The sequence below is a fragment of the Sparus aurata genome, chromosome 12 (genome assembly GCF_900880675.1).
Source record: "Sparus aurata chromosome 12, fSpaAur1.1, whole genome shotgun sequence".
In the NCBI taxonomy this organism is placed as follows: Eukaryota; Metazoa; Chordata; class Actinopteri; order Spariformes; family Sparidae; genus Sparus; species Sparus aurata.
In genome coordinates, this window is record NC_044198.1 from 10,740,038 (window position 1) to 10,750,409 (window position 10,372).

The following is a 10,372-nucleotide window of genomic DNA, read 5'->3' on the forward strand; positions in this document are numbered from 1 at the left end:
GGCTTGTCCGAACTGGAGAACATATGTATCTGGAGAACATATGAGAATATGTTCTCCAGATCAGAGTCCTGGTCGGAGTCACTGTAAATCACCTCGGCGTGAAAGACAGACTATGTGGGTGGACTAGCATGTCCCTGCGCTTCATGAGCGTGCTGTTCCTAAAGTAGATGAGCAGGAAATAATTAATAGTATTAAGTCATTGTGAAATGAGAAAAAAACTCATAGGTTTACCTCATTATTATAAACTCTGACCATGTTTAATATGAACATCCTACACTATTATAAGTACACATGACAGAAAATAATAATATGCATAATAAATCCTCATTAAACATTTAGAGTAAAAGGTGACAACAATTCAAGAGCTTGATCTGAAAATATATGAATTGTTTCGGGAAATTCATGTTAGTCATTCAGCACGCAGATATAAGAGCAGAGTCATTCTGTATGTTCAGCCTATAAACACAAGCTTATTCTACTTTCTATCTAAACAAAGAAATGTTGTCGATGGGATATGACGTACTGCTCTGTACACGGGATTCTCTCACCATCAGATCAAACTGAATTTAATTGTCATGGTCATTTGTGACGGCAGGATTATACAGGACAAAAATATGATTAAAAATACACGTTTTGGGCTTAATAAAAACATCAAAAATATTTGTGTATCTCATATAACATGAAAGGATCTTAAATCTATTTTTTAGGTACATTTTGTGTCATTGTCAGAATGTGATCACTCTGCCTGTCCACCAGTTGTCGGCCAGCGCGCGCACACACACTCACACATGCACACACACACGCACACACACACACACACACACACACACACGCACTGCCCAGCCCCCCCCCCCCCCCCCCCCCTTGCTGCCATAGGAACTATTAGTGGAAACACCATGGGGACACATAGATAAAGGCTCTCATTGCCAGGGTACTGATCTGTAATCACCGCTGTCTTTTAACAAGGAACAAGACAAACTGGGCTCCAGAGGACGATATATCCTAAAGCTGCATCTCTGCGGCGTCGAGAAGAAGTCGAAACCGTATATAAAACTATCATTAAATATCATTTTACGTTGCCGTCTAGACTTTTCTATTTCATGTGTTTGTTCTCCTGTATGAATAGCTAAACAGAGATGATGCTTACTCAATGTCTGAGTAGTGTGTCATAATTTGAATAATTAATCAACCAAAGTGAAACAGGCTTCTAAAATGGTTTAAATTCACTTATTTGAGGCTTCACAAACAAGCTTCGTCTGACGGAGGATCAGGGCTAGAAGGCTTTTTGGCCGGCGAGGTCAGGAGGTTCGGGGTTGCAGTCGCTGTGTTTGGTCCTATCATGGTCTATTTTAAGTTTTGCTCTGCGTTAAAATTTGTTCCGTCTTGCCTTTGGTGTCAGCCAGCTGATAAAATATGCATGGTTTGGACTTTTCACCTTTCCGATTTTTATTCCTTGTATAAATCAAAGGAAAATGGAGCCTTTTATGGTTGGAGCTCATCCATGTTTGATGTGCAGCCAGGAGGGAGACCTAGATAATAGAAGCTATCAGAGACATACAGCACTCTCTGTGTGTGTGTGTGTGAGTGTGCGCATAGGAGCGTGTGTGCACGTGTGTGTGAGAGTGTGAGTGTGTGTGTGCGTGTCCTCTTTCGGATTCTGTTTCATTCCCAGGCATTAATGGACTTGAATGTATTACGACATACACTTTTCCGAAGGTCTGACACTGAGCTAAGCGGGTCCACGTACACACACACACACGCATGCTCGTGAGCACACATAAACGCAACCCTGCATTAAATATCTGACTGTGGTAAAATACAACAACATGAGACGGAAACAGCCAAATGAGGTCAAGCAGCCAGGAGTTGTCCCCCCCCCCCCACACTTCCCTCCGTTTCAGGCAGATGTTAAAACAGAGAGACATTCGAGTTGTGTGCTCCGAAAACTCACTCATCTTAACCTTATACATCATTCATTCAGTCCTTATCCGTTCACACAAATCAGCCATTCAAAGTGTTTCAAACATTCACTGATTTTTCTGCCAGGGAGAGCGCAAAATAAGACGAAAATACCTGGAGGGGGTTATCACTAAGGGGAAAAGCACCAAGTGATCAAAGAACGGCAAAGTGATTCATCATCGGCTGTGGGTGATAACTGATTGCCTGCTGGGATTGTCCTTATAGAAACTTCACTCATAATCTGTCCGTGCATTTTGTCACAGCCCCTCGGCAGCTCTCTCGAGCTTCGGGACAAAAAATCAATAGTCATTTAAGAAACATGACTTAATAATGACTTATTACACACTGCGGTGAGCACTACTGTTGAAGCAGAGGTCAGATGTGCAGCCGTTTCTCTATGTTCATATGAAGCTCATTTGTGTCAGCTGAATGCATTTTGCCACCAGGAGTATTTTTAACCCTGATCTTTGAGCGTACCTTTTCGCAATTGTTGACATTGTCCCACTTATTCCATTACAATATCTGCCTGAAGCAAAGCTAAGTGTTGTTGAGGCAGTGATCATTTAGTCAAGGTGAAAGTGAGAACTTAGAAAAAATTGGAGAGAAGATAACAATCGTGCTTTGAGGGTAACTCCACACACTTTACATATCAAAGTCTGTTTACAGGTCTAGGTGAGTGCTACTGTGGAGAACGCCTCCTTTTTGTGGAGTGCTAATGCAAATGAGAGAAAAAAAAAACCTCTCGTGGCTCAAGAGGGACACATCGCCTCAAATGATGTCAGCTGAGTCAGTCCGGGCTAAGGACTTGAAGTTTGAAGATTAAATTGGAAAGAAGATTTCACCCAAAAAAGCCAAGAAACCACCCCCAGTGAGCATAAAACCCTTTTTCTGTAAAACTGAGGATTTCGTTTTGTCATTTCTATTGACCTTTTCTTATGGGCAACTTCAAAATGTACATGAAAATATGCTGATGGCACACAATGATTGAGTTCTGGATACGTGTGCACTTAAATATCTGCATAGCTAGACACCACAAGCGGTGATGTTTTCTGCGATTAGGGTGAACTGATCCTTTAAAAAAACTCAACGCTAAATTGAAGTATAACATAAAACGTGAACCCGTGCCTCAGGTGTTAAAGTGGCACACTCTGTATGCTCAACCTTCTCCCTACATTCAATTTTTCCCATGCTGCACAAGTGACACGCCGCTCTGTGCATTTTGCAATAAACGTGCAGTGAATGCACCACGCAATTTAAATTCATTGCGTGGAATATCAGGAGGACAGGGTTGTACTGAGAGTCACTTCATTACACATATATGATGCATTGCACACATTCGATACTGAGCAGGATACCTGCAAATGTGCAACAGACACGCGGGGAGAACACTGCTGCACGCTCCAGTCGTACACACATCGAAGGGCTCACACACTTTTTATGGAAATACAATATCCAGGTGATGCATTGAGGTCATTAGTGTGCCTATGCGGAGCACAGTAAATATTAAGACAAATGGGATGCTTCTCGCAGACACAAAGGCAGTCTTGCAGCTATTAACTGCAATTTATACATATCTGTAGAAAACCACAAATCTTTCCTATCATGTTCTACAGAAAGTGGTGCTTCTGGTTTTTCCGGGAATATGAGGAAATTGGGTTCTCGAGTAAAAAAGTGTAGACTTGCTGTCGTGCATTTTCGTTGCTCTAATGAGAGTTGAATAATTTTGATTGAGCTCAATTTTTTGCAAAATTATGAGCCCGATCCACGTCCGTACGAACACTTTCTGAGATCAAAACATTGCTTATTTGCTCATTTGGATGCAATTCGGCTGAATTACGCAGAACTGATTGGACTGTAATGAACAGATATTAAACTAATTACACTCCACTGCCCGCATTTTCGCTAAACTGATGTAAACTAAAGTGAATTAAATCAATTATTTAAACATACTTATGCAGATTTCAACCCCCGGAAATGACAAAGATCAAAGGATGAATACTGTAAAGTCACTTCTACAGGGGAAAAATATACTTTTTATTTTATTTACTTCATAAACCAAAAATGTTGTGACTTGTTCCGACTGTGCGAAACATCTGGCCCCGCTCCCCCTCGGGATGCTTTAGAGGGCTGCTGCTGCTGCTTTGCATTACTGTATGCAACACGTCCAACCCAGTCAGAATTATGAGTAGCACACTGTGCAAGCATGCACAGTGAGGGATATCACAAGGTTAATAAACAATGTTATGCGGCTTTGCAAAGTCAGACGTAAACATTCCTCTCCTCGCATACCGAAACAGAAGATCCCGCATCCAATATAGGAACAACACCGCCTTCTGTCGCACTTTTATTTGGTCTACATTACCCAGCTACTATACCGAGAGAGACTGTAACATGCCATCTCCGCTGCTGCTCCTCATGGAACAGTGCATGTACACATACATTTACCCGTGCAGGGCGAGTGCTGATTATGATAAGTGTATGGCAAGCAGACGCTGTGGAGGGATAATTCCCTTCCAGCTCTCAGTGGGTAATGTCAAAATAATTATGAGACCAGACAGCTCAGTGGGCAGGCAGCACCTCTTCATTATAAAGCAAGGTTGAGGGGGGCTAACAACCTCCGAATGTGGTGATGCGCGCCATACGAGGCTTGACACGAAAACTCATCAAATCCTTTTCACCTTTATCCTCAGTTTTTGCTGCTCTGTTTTTTAGCACTTGATCCTTTCATGCTCATAAGGGTTATGTCACGGCCGTAATGCGTGCGTCTCTCACTTCTTCTGGGATGTTTGTGCCTTCTTTCTTGTCGAAACACAGTTTTCACCAGGTAAAAAAAACGTGTTATTTGCCTACCAAACATCTGCATATGTCAAAAGTGTTGTGGGAGTTTTTAAAAATTCAAATAGAGATAATTCTTTCATATATTCCATCCATTTTATATTATGTTTTTCGCTTTCGAACACGAATTTTTGGGACTATAAAAAGGAGGTCAAAGATGAGAAAAGGCTGCGAAAACCCTGTTTTTAAGAAAAGCAGGTAAAGGTTTTCGTTTAACGCTAACCAGCGTGATGATGATAAAGAAACATCATCGTGTATGTTTCCATTGCTGGTCTGACCACGAGATGACCAAAGCGGGATTATCGATTTTGACAGATCTGACATGTTGGCAATAATCATGAGGTATTTTTATTTGCATCACGGCCCTCAATTGCAGATCGTTTCATCACTTTACATGGAAATGGGTGTGTGAGCATTCGAGGGAATCGCTAATGAAATTCCGTCAGATGAAGATGCTCAATTTAGTTTTTATGGGGGAAAAAAAAAATGGGAACAAAGAGTGTGTGCCCTGCCAAAAGACTGTGTGTGTGTGTGTGTGTGTGTGCTGGAGTGACAGATCTCATTAGACCCAAGTAATAGCAACTGTATGTGTGCGCAAGGTATTGTAGTTGTTATAAATATCACCTCGCTGGTCTCGGGTTAACTGCACTTTCATTTCACCTTGACCGACCTTCCACACACACACACACACACACACACACGCACCCACACACCTACACACACACACACACACACACACACACACACACACACACACAGAAGCCATTGCACCGAAGGGACTTCACATTAGGGACATTTCTGCTCATATGATTGACTGCTTCGAATAAAGGACCTTGGAAAAACATCTGGGCGAGTGACAAATGCGTCCCTCTGGCTGCCGTTGTGCGAGGGAGTCGGATACCATGGGCGAGAGAGAGGGAGAGAGGAAGAGAGAGAGAGGGACAAACGTGTGTGTTGAGTTATCTCCAGCGCTACATGAAGACCTGCCAGACTGCTACAGCCGTCAAGGTTCCTGTGCACACATGTGTGTGTGTGTGCGTGTGTCTAAATGCGTGTCCTTGCCAGCCACTTGACATCACACAGCCCTCTCATGGCAGCCTTCTCGGATCAGTAGCAGAATGGATAAGGCTATTTACCAGCAGCTTATTCGGTCCGGGGTCAGACCTCCTCTCACGGTTTAATGGGTGTTGAGGGTGGCTGCTACACGGAGGCGAGCAGCTTTATCTGGCCGTGTGCACCTTGAGCTCACATCTGCATTAGAAGTGATTTAAAAAAAAAAAAAATCATTTTGACAACTAGGAGGCCATGATCTGGACATATACACATATAAGAATTTTCTTGTTAAATGTTCTAATTCATGTGGATGACATTATCATCCCCTTAAGCCTGCCCACACCAGATCTCTCTTTAATACTGACGGATAGCTTCTGAATCAATATCACACTGTTTCAGTTTCTCATTCAGCTGACTATACGCATCAGTGAACATTGCTGGTATTTACATTTTTCAAAATGTAATTATTGTAAATGCATAAAATCAATCACAATAATTTCAGCTCACATGAAGGTGACACTGCCTACATTGCTTTAGACCGTGATTAAAAGATGCAATATGTACGAATTTTAGAGAAAAGCATTCAAAAATTAAAGGTGCACAATGTTACATGTGTTACAATACATGCAAAACTCATGTTAACTCTCGCAAGTTGCTATCCCTTGTCAATATCCCTGTGTCTGTTGATAGATCCATAAAAATGGACATGCTGCGCCCTGCTTGTGTTGAATTTGATGGATGGTTGATTATTACATATTGAACCTTTAACTAAAATCATTGACAACATGTGAATAACATTTCTGATGTAATGACAACAATATTGAATATTCCATTGCAAAGATTCCTACAGATGTTAGCATGCTAACTAGCTAGCAAAGTCCCATACCTGTCTAAAGTCCTGTGCTGGTGATTTAAACACCAACACTCACCCTGTTCTCCAAAATCGCAATCTGGACTGCTAGCTGCATGGCTAACTGAGACAACTAGCTAACGGCATCAACAGCAGTAAGCGATTACTCTACACTTTACATCCACCTATACATTACACATTACAATAAGTATTTATATATCACATATTGCACATTTAAAAGCAAACAAAAACAACCTTTGCATTTGACAGATATGGAATGTAAGTGGATTTTATTGCAGAAGATTTTTAGCGTAATCTACTCTTAGGCAAAACAGGTCACACTTAGATGCACACACAAGCAATTACTACTTCAGCTCTGAGAATGATTCCTTACTTGAAAAAACAATTTAAGTGTGAGGTGACCATAACCCTACAAAGCTTATAATTTCCCTGCAAGTCTCTGCATTTTCAAAAGGCTGGGTCATGTTCTATTCATTTTAAACACCCTGCCAACTGTAAAATCTGCACCAAATTAATCTCTGAACCCCTTTCTGACAGGACTCTTTTATGATAACCTTCTTCTTTAGACAAGCAAATTGCATAAAATGTCATAAACAGCCCACTTATATTTAATGTCAAACATTTAAACTGGTCTTAATGTGGATGCACATACAGTGCAAACACATATAGACTGAAACATGTGACCCACAAACATTCTTACACAGAAAACTCATAGATTCCCAGACACCCACGCAGTCTCGCCTAAACTGACAGCTAAGGTTTTGCTGAAGGTCATTCATTATGATTAAAGAGGCATCTCTGCAATGATTTTCAAATGACCCTCGGGACGCCTGGACCACTGACACCTCTTCAATGGAAAATTACTTTATCGTGCTCTGGGAAACCTGCCTTTAGACAGACACAGTGACGGTCTAATAGACAGCCAGACAGTCTCATGCGGCAGACTGGGACAGAGATGTAAAGGCAAACAGAAAGCCAGACAGGAAGACGTTATAGTCCCAAATTGTATGTCATGCAGATAGTAAGATGTAGAGGCATGTAGCAGTCAGGCAGACGGAGATGGTCAAAACAGAGAGGAGCAGACGGATACTGTATGTGAAGACATGCATGTGTACAGAGAGACAGCCAGGCTTGCCCAAAGCGAGAAAACCCTTCCATCCATCCATCCAAGAACAATCCCAGTCAGCACCATTGGGAATTTGGTCCCAGTGCAATACCATCATGTGCACACACACATACACACACATACACACACACACACACACACACACACACACACACACACACACCCTGCAGCTCTTTTCTTCAAGCCGCTGATACAGAGCTTTTGTGATAGCCATACTGATGGTTTGATGGCTAATTTCACCTTCATACACTTTGTGTGTGTGTGTGTGTGTGTGTGTGTGTGTGTGTGTGTGTGTGGAATCACCTTGAGCCATACAGGCAGTGGATTTCCCCCAGAGATCATGGAGGTTTGATTTGACATCATAACACACACACACATACACACGCACAAAACCATTTGGTGCTGATATTTACATATAAACTACTGTAAGAACTGAGCATCACCTTCACACATGATCCAAGGTTATCGCCAAAATCACATAAAGAAGCATTGGATTAGGGATTCTTTCATGTATTGCAAAGGAGATTAAGCAAATTATTTTCTATTGTACAACCTGTCATGAGGACTTAAAGAAGTAATCCTCCATAATGAGCATTCATCACATTCTGTACATGGTTTTGTACATAAAATCAGATATCTCGTATAATGCATTAATTGTTGGCACGGCGGCCACATATTGGGCTCTTTTGTGAGAGAGAGATCACACAATAACACGAGCTGCTGACATCAGCAGCAAAAGCGTCTGGCAGACCCACCGTTGCCAGGTCTTGCATCATTAGGTTTTAAAACATTGTGCATTTTACAGAACCTCGTAGCTCATTATCACCATAACCCAGCGTTGAACTGGATTCTGGATTCTGTTGTCAGCTGGATGCACCGTTGACAATAACTTCCACCAAATAGCTCAACGCCTAAATGGGGGCCGTGCTATTTAGGGTGACTTTCTTCAAGTATTCGATTCGGTTCCTAGATCACACACTGTCTGTGTTCATTTATGCACCGGTCTCCGTCCGTTCCTCCCCTCCTCCTTCCACCCCAGTCTAGACAAAGAGAGAAACTGCTAACTGGCTCCCTTGTTAAACTGACAATTGGTATCTAAAGCAATAAAGCATGTCTAATTGCATTGCCTAGAAGCATCTTTCAGCAATTACATTGTTTGGGATAAATACAGTAGCTTATTACACAGAAAGCAGCAAGGGATGCAAACAGACAAAAACAGATCACACATCCTTACAAAGTACACAACCGTAAAGTTTAGTTTAGGTTGGTCTATTTAGCAGCAATAACTGTAGGAAGTTACACTGCACGCAGCTGCATTCGTACACAACTCATCTCTAATTTATCAATTTTCTCTTTGCATTGAACTCACAACATGCATGGCTCTGACTATGAGGACATCAGTAAACAGGACTAAAGCTGCATTTGAATTGATTCAGGCAGATGGTAGATGGCCGATGGCCAAAAACCTCAGGACAACACAGGAAAAACAGACTGACATAAGATAGACAGTGGCAGGAGAGCAAAATGAAACACCCATGATGATATGTTGCCATATTGATGTTGTACTGTTTACATGGAATAAAATATATCAAACTATTTTACTATGATGACTATGCTAGCTTCTCCTTGTCAAGAACACCCACATTTCAACATCTGGTTGTATATTCCGTTGCGTAGGACAGAAAAATGCAATGCAATGTTGTCTACTGTTACTGTTGCAGGTATTCTCTGCCACCTAATTATATCTTTCTCATCTTATCCACTAAAACGATATCCAGTGTGCCGTCTATCATCTGCTTGAATCCACGAAAATACAGCATTACAATCTAAAGCTGCACTAGCACCACTTTAAGACCGTGTTACTGCTGTACTATGCTCACAGTCTAATGTTTACCATTGTTGCCATCTTAGCATGCCAACTTTTGCAAATTAACACCAAAACAGAGCTGAAAGGAATGTTTGTTTTGCAGATATTTGGTCATAAAGTAATTCACATTTGGACCTGATGACAACCCTTTAAAGTTAAAAGACCTTAACAAATATGTTGAAAGGAATATAAATGTCTGAGTCAAAATCTACAGTCATCCAAATATTCAGTTAGACCAGGAAATGTGGTGGTATTTCTCTGGCCAAGACTTTGACCTGCTGCTGGTGCTAGATGAACAGTCAGTAGAATGCAGCCTTTTGAGACTGTGATCACAGTCAGAAAAATAACAATATATACCAAAGTGGTACAGTGACCAACAATCCAAGATTGGACCCTATAGAGTGATTCTGCTAGCATGGCTAACCATAGCTACATACGTGAACTGGTGAATCCTTTAATTAGGTAGAACATGAGAGCCCAGACTTTTACTGTTAGGTCATCCTAAGGTCAACATAAGGGCTAGTGTCATTAAGTAAAGCAACAACACCTCTACCAATGGATCTGCTATGTCACATCCCAATCGCCAGGATAAATGTTGGCAATGTACCTTTGTTGCGAACCCTGGATATGTTGAATCTTCAAAATTCTTCAATTTTATGTT